Below are 13,933 nucleotides of genomic sequence, written 5' to 3' on the forward strand. Positions count from 1 at the left end.
ATTTCAAAATCATCGGCCAACTAGGATTTTTCATCTTTTTTCCAAGATATGTAGTTGCTTTTTAGCAACAGATACGTCAAAAAGTTATTTAGAAAAGTTGCTTGAAATCAAAATCTTAGGTTCGTATAATTTTGATTTGTGAAATAAACATTAAAAAAATTCGAATTAAATATTTAATTTTCTTTCTATAAACTGTCCCTCAGTTTTTTAATTTCTGCAGATCTAAAACTTTTCAAAGTTCAACTTGTTTTTACTCTATTTTTTGTCTACGAAGTTGGTCTTTCTCGAACAGCTTATTCATTTCATTTTTTGTTTTCGGTAGTGGTACCACAGTTTTTTTCCGATAAGCTCGGAACATAATTAACTCATTTTAAATAACACTCTTTTCCGAATAGAGTTCGAAGTTTTCAAAATTCTACAAATCTTCATTCTCTAACTTCTGTAAATCCTGTTTTTGTTTTGATTCTATTTTCGTCCGAGAAATTGGACTGACACCATTGAAGCCTTGTGGTTCGCCTAAAACGCATTTTCTTCCGTTCTTTCTTCACTACCATTCATTTAATTTCTTCATTCACTTCGTCCGAAACAATTGTCACAGTCTATGTCGGTTCCGGGTTTGTTTAGTCGATATTCAGATATAAATAGAGCACAAGGCTGTGAATGAAGCGGACGAAAAATCAATGCCAGGTTCTCCACCACTTGTGAGCATTGTTCAACTCGTGTATTAAATTCGGAGAAAATTTTAAATAATTAATCAACCTGTCTCACGTTATCTTTATTATATTCCCTTTGTGGTTCTTTTCGAGCTTTATACGTCGAGATTAATTCGGGGCGAGCTTTGTATAGTTGCTTATTAAATTTCGGCCTAACGAATAACGGTCGATCTGCGGTTTGGCAGTTTCGCGTTTAATTGCTTTTTCTATATTAAAGTCCGACACCGATTTTTTTTTTAATTCAACCGGAAGCCCGGAGCGACAGACCTCCAAATAGTTACCAGAACAAGACTTCGTAAATTTGCCTCGTTCGAATTACTTTTCCAGTGGCGTCCCACGCTTTCCAAACGAACTTTGAAAAGCTTAGGTTCAGGTGAATTGCTTCGAACGACTCCGGAGAAAAGCGGAAAAATCACATCGGAAAAATTCAACAAACGAAACGGAACAGTTTACGATGTGGCAATCGCCACGCCCACTAGAATTTTCAATTCCGGCGCCAAATTCAAAATGTTTCTTTCAACGTATCACCAGTTGCCCCGCCCACTAATAGCTTTCAATTCCGGCGCCAAATTCAAACTATTTCCCGTTCCGGGGTCGTGTAAATAAGGCAAAACGACACCGACCACTTATTAAATCCTGGTGTATCCTCCCGGATGTCAAAATACTTCAAGACCGGCCTCGTCCTGTGTTTACACTGCCTCCGTTTAATAATTTTCTCCCGTGTGGCAGATCGCACGTCTTCGGTGACTGATCGCGGCGAAAAAATATTTGAAACTGAATAAATATTTGATGGCGGGTCAGAAGAAGATCCGCAAAAAGCGGGGATCCCCGATCGGATCAATTGAATCGGTTATAGCGTGCGTGTGAACTTGTGCTGTCATTAAAACACGTTAAACTCGGGGGTTGGGGTAAAAATAATAAATTCGGCCGTAAAAGCCAGAATCACAATGGGACTAGCTCGACGGCTAATTACGTAGGCGCCGGGCTTAATTAGGATTTTATTTCGCACGTCGTCGCGACAAAAACAGACAATTTTATTTTAACCCATCTTTCTTTCAATAATAAAATTGTGACAGCAGCGCCGCTCCACCCTGACAAATTACATTAAAATTGACGTTTATTTGCCCTGTCTGCTGCAGTCATTTCGTGAGAAACTCAATTTCTGGCACACGTAAAGTGTGAAATATAATATTGTTTATGGTGCAGGTGGCAGCGCGAAGTTGCTGTCACATCCGGAGCAACTAGTACAACCAAATTCAATCTAGATGACGCGAGTCTTGATTCGTTCGATTATGCCTCACTTGGGTAATTCAATCAATGAGCACACACAGGCTTGTTTTGACGTTTAATTGATAATCGATAAGGGATGATTCGCGACCCATTCGTCACAATGGAGGACGTGGTGCATCGTCATCTCATTTGCATCTGTCTGCAACAAGGAAAATTGCCCATTCGGGTTTAATTCAATTGAACTTGAGAGAACAATTTGATTGTGTTGTGGTTTTGTTTCCCAATCATTTTCGCAAGAGCTGCAGATGATAACAGATACAACAGATACATAGTTGTTAAGGCTCTGGTGAAGTTTGAGCTTTGGTAAATCATTTTATTGGAACGCAAACCTACACACGCGGACTACTAATTTGTGATTTACCTCCTAATGTGCTTAATGTATTTATTCATTGGAAGTCATTAATGCATTTTCCTTGACCTTTGGACAAATAATAAGAGTGTTTTCTCTCGTTTTTTGTCGATCCGGCAACGGTGTTGTGAGAGCAATTCAAGCCACGCCCACTAATGACGGAATAAATTGAGCGGGAAATTTGAAATATTATTTGTTAAAGTCGGGTCAGGTGAGAGTTTTTCATCTCTTCGTGTAAACAGGGCTAATCTAGCATCAAATCAAATATTTGGAAGCGGCGACAGTGATGAATTGGTATTTTACAAAAAGAGTGCGTCGGAAAATATCTGTAAATGGTGTTATATGTGTAATTGGACATTTTTACATACGAGGTTTACCCGGTAATTACCACTCCATTTACGGGTGCCATTAAAATCTAATTACAAAATCATTATGTGTAATATTCTCGCGGTCGAGTCGGATGAATAATTGATCGGATCGGATTTGGAAAAAGTCGAAATCGTAGTTTTGGGCATATCAACAACAACTCACAAATATTTATGTTTGTTTGGTCGAATTACAACACATTTGTTGTTAATCCGGCGGGGACTTGCGTCACGCGGGAATATTTTCTCTTCGGTGCTGTATTATCATAATTTGTCAACAATACAGCAAAAAAGTCGTCGTCGACCATTGTAATGGCGAACGTGATGGATGGCGTGATGGTTTTTTTGGGCGTTTGAAAAACTGTCGGTAATTACAATAATCGCGCATTACACCACCGGAACATTCGATTTCTGCCGGGTCAAAAAAGCTGACAGATCCAGGTCATTGACGCTGTAAAAATAGGAAAAGTGCGTCCTCGTGTGGTGCGTTGGTTAACTGGATTTTGCAGGACCCTAGTGTCGCCAGTGTCTCGTCCTTATAATAATTTACATGCAATTTACACTTAAATGGAGAGGCGCCAGGCTTGGGGGATTAACGGGGGAAATATGTTCTCTCCAAGTCCTTTCATAATTCAATTCTGATAGTCCGGCGAGCGTCCGGAATTCGATCAATTAATCCGAAAGGGCCGAAAAAGTTGCAGGTGACGTAATTGTTTGAGTAGTTTGAGTGGCGTCCAATTTGTTTGATTAAATTTTTTGATCCCGCCTATTTTTAGCCGGCGCGTCGAAGATCATATTATAAATAATTAACTTGTCTATTATCCAACGCATTAAAGTGTTTACACGGCACACCATTAGGTGGTGCGGCTTTGTTCCATCATTCATCAATAATTTTTATTGCGGCGGAGCTGCCCCCCAAGTATACACACATTTCGGGATGCTAACCAGGTGGGCACGTCAAAACAGGGCATTTATAAAACAGGTGGCGGATCGAGGAAAAATCGATGGGGCGGCACAAACCCCCGACCTTGACTTAGGCATTCAGAATATCATTCCGGAGTCTCATTAAAATTCACTTAGGTGATGTGGATGTGACAAAGCGGATTCCCAGATGGGAAATGTTGCCGTGATTTTTCCCCAAGCGTCTCGTCTCTTTGTGCCAAAGTGTGGTATTCAGACGACCTGAAACTGTAATGGCGGAGTAAATAAATAAGCTGGAATGGCGGAAGGATCGACGGATGGGTCAGGAATTTCGATTCTGCGCACGCGCGCACCAAAAGGCTGCGACAACTTTGTGATTTATGGGAACTTCTTGAGGTGAAAATAAACGGGAAAATATTTTAGAGGCATGCGAGGTATTCTTATGATTATTTTTCGGATAACACCAACCTGCTGTAAATATTTGTGACTTCTAATTTCAGAGAAAATTGCGGAAATTGAACTCGATCATCTATTTTGTTACTGAATTTTGTTTATGCTGAAATATGTAAAAACACTGAGTCTACCACAACGGAATTTTAGTAAATTTATTAAATATTTCAGTGACCTTTATGGTCAGTTGAAAATGGTTCGATAAATGTTTCAGCTAAATTTTTACGTAATTTCATTATTGGGTTTCCAGATTTGTTCAAATTGCTTTATTTAAGTATCTAAAGAGAACATCTTTGACGATGTAAAACTGTGATTGTCTTTTATTAATAATTTAAAAATAAATTACAAAAATAGCACTGAAATAAATAATTAAAATATGGTGTATTTAAAAATTTTTTCTTGAGAAATCTCCCTTTCGAAAATGGTTTTGTTTAGAAAGAACATTCTAAAAACATCGCACTGACATGTTTCTGTCGTTTGCGCTTATCACCAGATTTCTACTTGAATGTACGAGGGCCATTGAAAAAGTTTGCAACCTTACAATAAAGAGTTCGTGATGTGACGAAAAGTCGTCTGACAAAGGAATTTTTTGAGATCTGGAAAGAGACAAAAATCGATCAGAGCTAAATCTGGTGAATAAGGCGGATATATCAGCAAGTCATACATTCAATTGCGGCGCTTATCCTCCTCGATGATATGTTGGAGAAAGATTTCCTCACAATGTATTTAAATCCAGGATAAAATAAACTGTATATAAAAAGTAACCTTGGTAACGGCAGGTGTGCTTACTTTGATACTCCAAATTGGAGATTTCTTTTTTTTTTATACAAAGAAGAAATTATGTGAGTACAACCGGAGTAAAATGTCATTTCAGATTAACTTTTCTCTCTTGTGATAGAAATAACTATAGTAGTAGTGTCTACACCTGTACTATTTCCTAGAACGCGAACTTTCAAACGACCCTCACATTATATTTTTCATCAGATTTTTCATTCTTGCGGTGAATACTTAATATTTATTACCACTAAAAATAGCGCATATTTAGTGATTCATCATTTGATTATTCTGACCAGCATTAAACTGATCACGGATAATGACGACAGACTTGATTTACTAGGTAACAAAACAATATCCAAATACATAAAAAATTCAACAATTCAGTAATTCACTGTTACAAAATAGTTTTTCGAAAACTGTTGAGCTTCTAAGGACATGTTTAGGAACATTTAGAAGTTTGTTATTCTCATTTCACCGAAATAAATCCAAAATAAAGTTTTAGACAATTTGAAAGAAATTTCTTTGATGTTGAACTAAAGCTGGGTTTGTGTAGAAATGATAGAAGACAGTAGTGTAGTAGTATAATGGATGGATTTAAGACAAAACATTTTATCAGATGTACACCAGCTACTGATAAACCTATAGTTGGTGCGGCGAACCAGTGGAACAGTCACGTGATTGTTCACATGGACGTCATGAAAAGCCTGATTTACACTGCCTCGCCAAATTTAAGTTTTGTGCGGGAAATTTAAATCTTACTAGTTTAGAATGAATGTATGCATCAGTCGAGAATAAATTTAAATAAAACACAGAAGCACTGAAAACACTTTGATACTTCATTAAGATGAGAGAGTAGGTATATTATGTTCTTTATCACTTTCATCAAGCAAAACATTCATTTAAAATAAAGTGGTTAAAAATTGGTACAGATGTTAAATGTTACCCAAGATGAAAATAATTGATAAACTTGGATTAATAATAATTTGCTTAAAAATAATTCCCCGTGTAAAGTTGCCAATATATTTTTAATTGGTGTAAATAAAATTTAAATTAAACATCATAATATACACGAGTCAATTTGTAAACAATTTATGGCAACCTTGCACACCTTAAACCGATCCACTAAAATTAGCAATTAGCTCTCCAGCTCTTTTAGATAATTATACATCTATTAACTTTTTTTTAGAAATTTTGTATAATTTTAACGACGTCGTAACATTTATTAAATTGCTCCGTTTAATTCTAAAATTTATTTATTAGTCTGTTTGAGCACAAACTTTTAGCTATATTCGCTTATTCAAATCTAATTTTAAGTTGTAACTCAATTTTGTGCAGAATAATTTTCGAGATGTTGTTCCCTTTAAATGTGTAATGTCACTTTTGCGAAGAATTAAAAAGGACACCACAGGCGTCACCACAACACATAAAAAAATTTCACTTTGTGAATGGGGTTTCAAATAATTTATGCTAAAATCTAAATACATTTTTCTATCACGCAAGGGTTGGAAACAACAAACAATAACAAGACAAAAAGAAAAATGACTCAATATTTATTTAATTAAATTAAATTAGCCGTATTATTTTTTTGTAGCAGAAAAATCGTCCTGAACAACGTTTTTTCTCTTCTTGAAACCAGCGTTTTAAAAATATTTTTCAATTGTTTGTACCCACGTCCATATTTTTATTCCAACAATTAACCTTTTCCCTTCCCACTTTCTTTCATTTTAGAACTCTCAAATATTCCTTGGTTCAACTCCTACATCCTGACCTTTTTTTCACAAATTCATTTTTGTCATTTTGCCAACAACAATTCTATTTTATATTTATTATACAAATATGTATAATTATATTTGTTTTTTATGTGATGAGGCCTGGTTTCACCTTTCTACTTTCTCAACGCTCAGAAAGGGATCAGCATATAATCCACACAATGGTACTGAAGTGCCATCGCATCCAGTTAAAATTAATGTTTGGGCCTCGAAAACGAATTATTGGCCCAGCATTCTTTAAAGAAACTATTAACATTTAAGAATACCAAAAACTCATTGAACTGGAATGCTGTGATACTAACAAATGGCTATTTTCAACAAGATTCAGCTGCTCCTCACACAACAATTAATCATTTCAAAAGAATTTTTCCCAAGCCAATTGATGAACAATCACCTGACTTGACTCCTCTTGATTTCTTTTTGTGGTAATACGATTGAAAATTTGCAAGAACTCTCGATAAATCCTTAACAGGTTGTGTAGATTCAAATCAGTATTTTTTGCTGGTCGTACATTGTACATTGTACAGTGTAGGAAACCTCGTCGAAGTTAAATTTCTTGTTGCAAGTCATTTTTTGTTCACGCCTTGGTGCGCTATCAATAGGAGCGTTCCGTTTTAACTCGACAAAAATCCCTCTCGCAGGATGCATCATTCACTCCTTACCGTTCCGCGCCCGACACAATCCACCGTGGCGCCCCTCTCCAACTCCTAAAAGGACTCCGTGAATCAACATTGTTGCCTTCCGCGAGGGAAATACTCTGAGCCCATTCGACGGAAACGCGAATGATGGATGATTCGAGAACGTAGTTTACGAGTGCCGAAGCGACCGTCCCATCACGACACCGATAAATAAAATAGCGGGAGCAGTACCGTACCCCCGGAATTTTCCGGGGGCGCCGCTGCCGGAGTCAAACAGTGGATAAAGCCGCCCGCCGATCCCCTTTCATCTGATCTCGGGCCGCTTTTTCCTGCGGAATTATTTATGTCAATATAGTGTTGGATAAAGGAAGCGAAAGGATAAAATAGAGAAAGGAACGTTTCCTATTTCAGGAAGGATTCGAACCTCCGACAGCGAAGCACTTCTGCAAAATTGACTTTCATTTTGTATTTTAAATTTGGCCGGGACGAATTTCGCGTTTTTCGCGGTGGAAACGAATCCACCGCCAATTCCACATAATTAAATAATGGTCGTGGATTTAATAGACGAAAACGACTTCCTGTTTGGGCCGATAATTCATCGCTTCCCGTCGATACAATGCACTCTGACGGAGCCATTTTGGACGATTATCGCGGAAATACCGCGAGTTTTTCGCATTGCGCTGCATTTACTACCGCCAGGACCAATGGGACGCGCCGAGTACCATTATGAATTATTAACGCACGATTATCCCATTACTATCGGGTGTTCAGCCTAAAAATGGACAAATCTCATAAAAGACACCATAAAAAACCCATTAGATCAATCGGCGTGTTTGTTGGGCTATATAAACCTAACCCAATAAATTATTTATCTGTTGTTTTTCTATTCAGTTTTTTTTACACTCACTTATTGAGGTCTCATCAGATGTAACAATGCAACGAATTACGCTTAATAATAACCTTCTTATAGATGGCGCGGTGAAGGACACCAATAAACGCCCGTAATTAGAACTGTAAAAAATTTAATTGCGATGGAAGGATGGAAGTTTACAGTTTTGTTTATTAAAAATTCCTGACTGATATTCAATGCAAATTCCGGGACCAACTCGACCGGAAAAATTAACGACCAGATGGATGCATACGTGCTCGATTTCTCTACGAGGAATTCTACCAATATGAGCCAGCTCCTTTTGTGCGAGACGCTCTCCAGTTATTTAGGATTTTTTAGACCTACGGATCATCGGATTAGGGCTTCGATCCGGTGGGGGTGGCAAAACGCGGGTGCTGTTTCAAATGTTTACGGTCTGTCCGAGGCTGTGAAGGAGCAAACAGCTTCCAGCTGCTAAAAACACCAGAAAAATGTGGATCGTCAAAGAAGGTTTTTTCGGGTATTTCCCTGACCTACTAGTAAACACCAAACAGGTTCGATCGCGTTTGTAATTAAATACAAAATAGCAGCAAAATTTTTATTGTTTTTATCTATTTATTTAAATTAGTAAATGTCAATTATCACCTCTCAATTAATTGGTAACAGTACATATTGTTTTATGGCGTTTTGGAGTGGTCTGTACTAGTATCTTGGTACTATACGTCGTTCACTTGAGTAATAAAATCACGTGATTGCGTCTGCTTGCTCGGTATTGGACGCAACGGTGAAAGACAGAGAGCGCATGCAAGCAAGGCTCTGGCACGTTCACGTCAGTAGATACTCTTGGGGCCAAATTAAGTTAATCGTAATCAAATGCGAGATTAACTGAACACATGATCAGATTGAACCAATCAAAGTTTCGGATTATTTTCGGATTAGTTTCGGGTAAATCGTGCATTAAAATTTAATTCGAATTCAATATTCTCCATAGGCACTCGCAATGAGAGGCGGAGTCGCTCCGACACGTGACTACCATGTTGGTCGAGTGAACTGCGTATAGCACATATTTTTACAATAAGGTTGTTTCGGTGTCAAAAATGAAATGAAACTTACACGAAACGCATGAATTATTGATCAAAAAGGACAACAGCAACTGACGGGATTAGCAATATACATAAAATTGAAATTTTATCTGTTCAGAGGTATCGTAAACTACCTCCGAAAAAACAGACTGACAGATGGCGTGTAATTGCGGATTTGGTAGATGCTTTATAACCCACATCGGGCAAACAACAAAATTTTTTATGTAATCGTTCGCTTCGACTAATCACCCTGATGTGGGAATTTTTCATGAACGGCAGTCGATGTTCGGTGAAAATAAAACATTGTAAATTTTATCAACGGATTTGGTAAAAAATATACAGATAACAGGTCTAGTAGTTGACGAGTCTGTCGTCGTCGCTACCATTACGTCATTGTGTATTTTGCGAAAAACACGAATTATTATACATTATTTTAGTGAGTCGCTCCCGTTACTGTTAACAACCTTTTCCATAAACAGTGGCATTGTGTTCGTGACATTCATTTTAGCAAGATTTTATCGGGCGATGGTTGCTGAATTATTTTCACGGTGACGACACTCTGGTAACTGGAGTGAACTGTGTTAAATGGGGGAGATGACAAGATGGAGCTCATTTCACACACTGTCATGGGGAATTTTTCTGCAAGGGGGTTTATGTGTCTCGTTTATTAAATTTGTCGTTAATGCAATACACGACCAAAAATATATGCTATAGTCCGTTTACTCAACCAGTATAGTAGTCACGTGCCGGAGAGACTCCGCCTCTCATTGCCAGTCGCCTAAGAAATTACCAAGTGACGCCGTATCAGTGGCGTATCATGCGGTACAGTCAAAATTACAATTCATCAAAAGTTCAACAGAAAATATTTTATTCGTGACATTAAAATGTCGTTAGGTTAAAAATCCACTGGTTTTGTTGGCAAACTACCAAAAAACAATAATTGAAAATAAATATTTCTGAATTCTTTGAATGCCAAACTACTTAGACATTTCAGGATCTATTTTTTCCAATGATTCATTTACTCAACAAAATAATAGAGTGATGATTCAAATAAAAATAAGAAGTCATCAAACTTTCAAAATAAACAAATCTCTAGATCGTAGATAAACTTGTTCTAATTAGTTTCTTATTTGGAAGAACCTAGTTTAATTTTTTATAAAGAAATTAAGTCACATCATGGGTGCGAGGACCTCAAACTAACGAAATAAATTTTAGCCGAAGAATAAATAAGAATAAAGTGTTTCGAGTCATGTTACTTGTTGCAAATTCTTATAATTTTTAGCAAAAATCAAGCAATTTTCTAATTGCACTTTTCAGGTTACAAGTCCCAACTTTTGATTTTTGGAGACGACTCTGCTCCAAATTTAGATTTTTTATTCAATTATGCAACAGCATTTATGTTATTTTATATAACAAAATATAACGATTCAAAGTCAGTCCTTGAGGAATACCACCATAAATAAGGATTTTTTTGAACTGGTAGAAGTGTTGGATTTTCTCATGGGCTGTGACCTTGGAAATATCTGCGCGAAAGCGGAGCGATAAACCAGTGAAAAATCTGTAAATGAAAACTGAAAACGTACAAATAGACGAGACAGAGACGAAATTAAAATAACGAATGACGATGTTTTCTTGTCGGTTTGTAGCGCCTATTTGAGACCCATATTCGTCGTTTGCGCAGATATGACTAATAGCCCATGAGAAAATCCAACATTAATCATTGTGATATTGGTTGAAATCAGTTTTTTTCTTGCGAAAAGCCGGTTTTAATTTTGACACTGACGTTTCTCAAAAGTTTCATAGTCGGCCAGTTTTTTCTTCAATACCTTTCAAGCTAGAAAAATTTTTCTTAGTGATTGTTTTTTTATCTTTTTTTGGAGATTTCTCCTTTTTTTCTCTGAGGAGCGAGGTCTGGGACACCAAATATCAAGATAATTGCTCTATCGGTGACAATTTTGAGGATTTTGGAATTCTATGGAAAGTAGAAAATATGTAGACAGCAAGAGAAAAGCTACGTAGATTGAGCGAGAGTAGAAAGTATTCGAGATCAGAAGAGTAAAAGAAGACCAGATCGACTATTGTTAAGCTCTTGGTAAATGAGGAAGAATTTACACAGCTAGGGAGAGTAGTTTCTCAGCGTGGAAATAATTCAAAATTAGAACAATGCAGCACATCGAGCTTCAAGATCTTACGGAAAGGTTAGGTCTCCGTAAGCTTCTATAAATTGGCATTTAACGGAGTAGTCTCTCACAGTAGTAATGATTCGAGATCAGAAAAACTTCCACTTGCAACTGCAAGGATGAAAAGATCAAAGGGCATGTATTAAACTCTTCGTAAAGGGGAAATTTCTAGAAATTTAGAGAAAATAGAAATAATTCAACATCAGAACGTAGAGGATTGCACATGCAGCTTCCATTGAGCGCTTCGTAAATAGAAAAAAAATAGACATTAGAAAGAAAGATAAAAGAAGAAACTTTGACGAGACTTCGGATAAGTCAACAACTTCCTGGGAGAACACAAAACAAAAAATTCGATAAGATTTGACAAAAATCTACTAATTCCTGGACCGTAATGTTTCACTAAAGCTTCGTTATTTGCGTTTTGTCTGTAGGAATAGCTCATCAGGGTATTTCTTAAATGGAAAAAAAATACAATCAGAAATGGAACAAAAACATATTTGATGTCTATTGGACATGACCAGAGGCAAAAGAAGACAATATGTGTTTATCATAACATGTGTAGTGTCTCATCTAATAATAATAACAATAAATATAAACAAAATAATATAAACAATGCTCTCAAAGAAATGGTCATTGTTTGATAGAAATATCCGTATGATAAATAAATCCGGCCTGGACGCCGTGCCCCCTTTTTACAATAATAGAGCGCGTTAATTAAACAAATGTAATGGATGTTGGGGCAAAAATTACCCTCTCGTTCAACCCTAAATGACTAAAGATAAAACTGTATTGTGGTACATTATAAAAATAAAGGAGAGTGTTTTCTTGAGTAGGATGCAACTTCCAATGATGATTTATTTTTAGCACGTCTATTAAAATTTGAAAAAGTTGTTAAACAAGTTGATTTATCTCGTAAGTCGAATCGCTTTCAAAAATAAATAGAGGGTGTGATTTAAGAATCAAAAACGCGCCAAAAATGCCGGTGGCACTCGGTCCACCAATTGATTTATGGCACGTCGGTGGCGACGACTCAGTAATTATTACCGTTCCATTTGCACATTCAAATTGATCGACTCAGCACAAAGTACACACCGCACGCCCATTACCGTCGAAAAACTTTGTAAAAATATTTGTTTACAATCTCCTTTCGAATTGTTTGAACGTTTGTTTCTCACCGCAGCGATAATCAGCTGAAAAATGAGGCGGCACCACATCTTTGACCCACCGTAAAACCCCCAAATATTTCGTCCATCGTAAATCAACACCGGTCGCGGAAATATTTCACGGGTAGAGAGCGTTCGCGGAAAAAGCGCCAATCGATCATAACCTCAAAGCGCTGGTGGCGCCACGGCGCGAAAATTCAAACACCGACGTTCCAGTGGCGTCCGCGCGGGAGGTTCGCGTCGCGTCGCGCTAATTTATCGCCTCTTATCAATGTTTTTCGACTAAATATTTTGCTTGAGAGTGACAGTGACGAGGACGCGGATAAAATTCCGCCGCTGGTTTTGCAATACTTACAATGTGATGCATCCGATTGCGGTGCCACCGGCTGTTCATGGAATCGCTCCCTTTGTTGTGGCGGTTTAATTACGTGCTAATTTAGACGAAACCGATGCTCCAATGCTATCGTCAAAACACATTATTTACACGTTCACTATAATTTGTTGTGATAGTAACGTTACTTTGGCAACCTTTATGCAACGCCCTGTCAGCTCCCGGATGGACGATTCACTTGTCCAAATGTTTACTCGCCTTGCTTCACTGTCGACACACCGCTCTACTCGGAGTCGCGTGTGGACCCACCATAACACAATTAATTTTTTTTCTTTTTGAAAAATCGCGCCACTTTGCTCCCCCGAAACACCGAAAAAATCCGTGCCTCGCTCCGGTATTTTTCCTTTTAGCGCCTGAACGGAAGGACACAACGCTGAGCGGGGGAGACGCAGTTGGCCATGCTCACGAAACGGACGCCGGCAGTCAACTGTTCCGTCCGTCGCCTCCTTGCTGCCATGTTTTGATGTTGGCCTGCGCGATTTTCGCCACTGAAATATTAAGATTAAACGTAACTGCAGGGTTGTTCTGTTTTATACTAATTCAAATCAACACGTATATGATTAATTAACGCCGTCTCGTCCCCCAGGAGTAGGGGGGGAGAGCGTCGGGAGGACGACGTTTTTCATATGTTTTTGTCGCTCTGTAGGTGGACGATTTTTGGCACTCGAGAGTGCACACTGCAGAACTTGACTGACAGCAGTTATTTTTAGTTGTTGCATAATTTGCACTTGTGATAAGCTTGTTTGATAACTCCACGCTCGGGATAACCAAGGAGTTTTGTTTGCTGGACTGACACCTGCTCTACAACGTTTTAACATTTTTTGCGTCACTCTGTACTGCACACGTGTCAATACTCTTGGGCCATTTTTTGGCAGTCCTTTGATGTTTTTGCTTCATAAAATATTTATCCAACTTTACGAACACAATCCCGGTAGTGTAGGCTTCAAAAGTTCTCGTAATACTAATGTACAGGGTGA

The 13,933-nt window shown here is 37.8% G+C and overlaps 1 protein-coding gene across 4 annotated transcripts in view; it reads right to left on the bottom strand.

Annotated features, from left to right (window-relative positions):
• Window positions 1-13,626, bottom strand: part of 5-HT7 (5-hydroxytryptamine receptor 7) — a 70,234-nt gene extending 56,608 nt beyond the window's left edge. For 2 of the 4 annotated variants that reach the window (XM_069041660.1, XM_069041658.1), the window contains exons 1-2: window positions 13,085-13,626; window positions 12,921-13,025 (exon numbers count right to left, since the gene is read on the bottom strand). The gene's annotated coding sequence lies outside the window, so the exon portion shown is untranslated. Of the gene's footprint in view, window positions 1-12,920 lie in introns of all 4 variants that reach the window. The other 2 variants (XM_069041657.1, XM_069041656.1) reach the window with 1 other exon arrangement.
• Window positions 13,627-13,933: the final 307 nt, after the last annotated feature.

This window comes from Tenebrio molitor, chromosome 3, assembly GCF_963966145.1.
Source record: "Tenebrio molitor chromosome 3, icTenMoli1.1, whole genome shotgun sequence".
Taxonomy (NCBI): domain Eukaryota; kingdom Metazoa; phylum Arthropoda; class Insecta; order Coleoptera; family Tenebrionidae; genus Tenebrio; species Tenebrio molitor.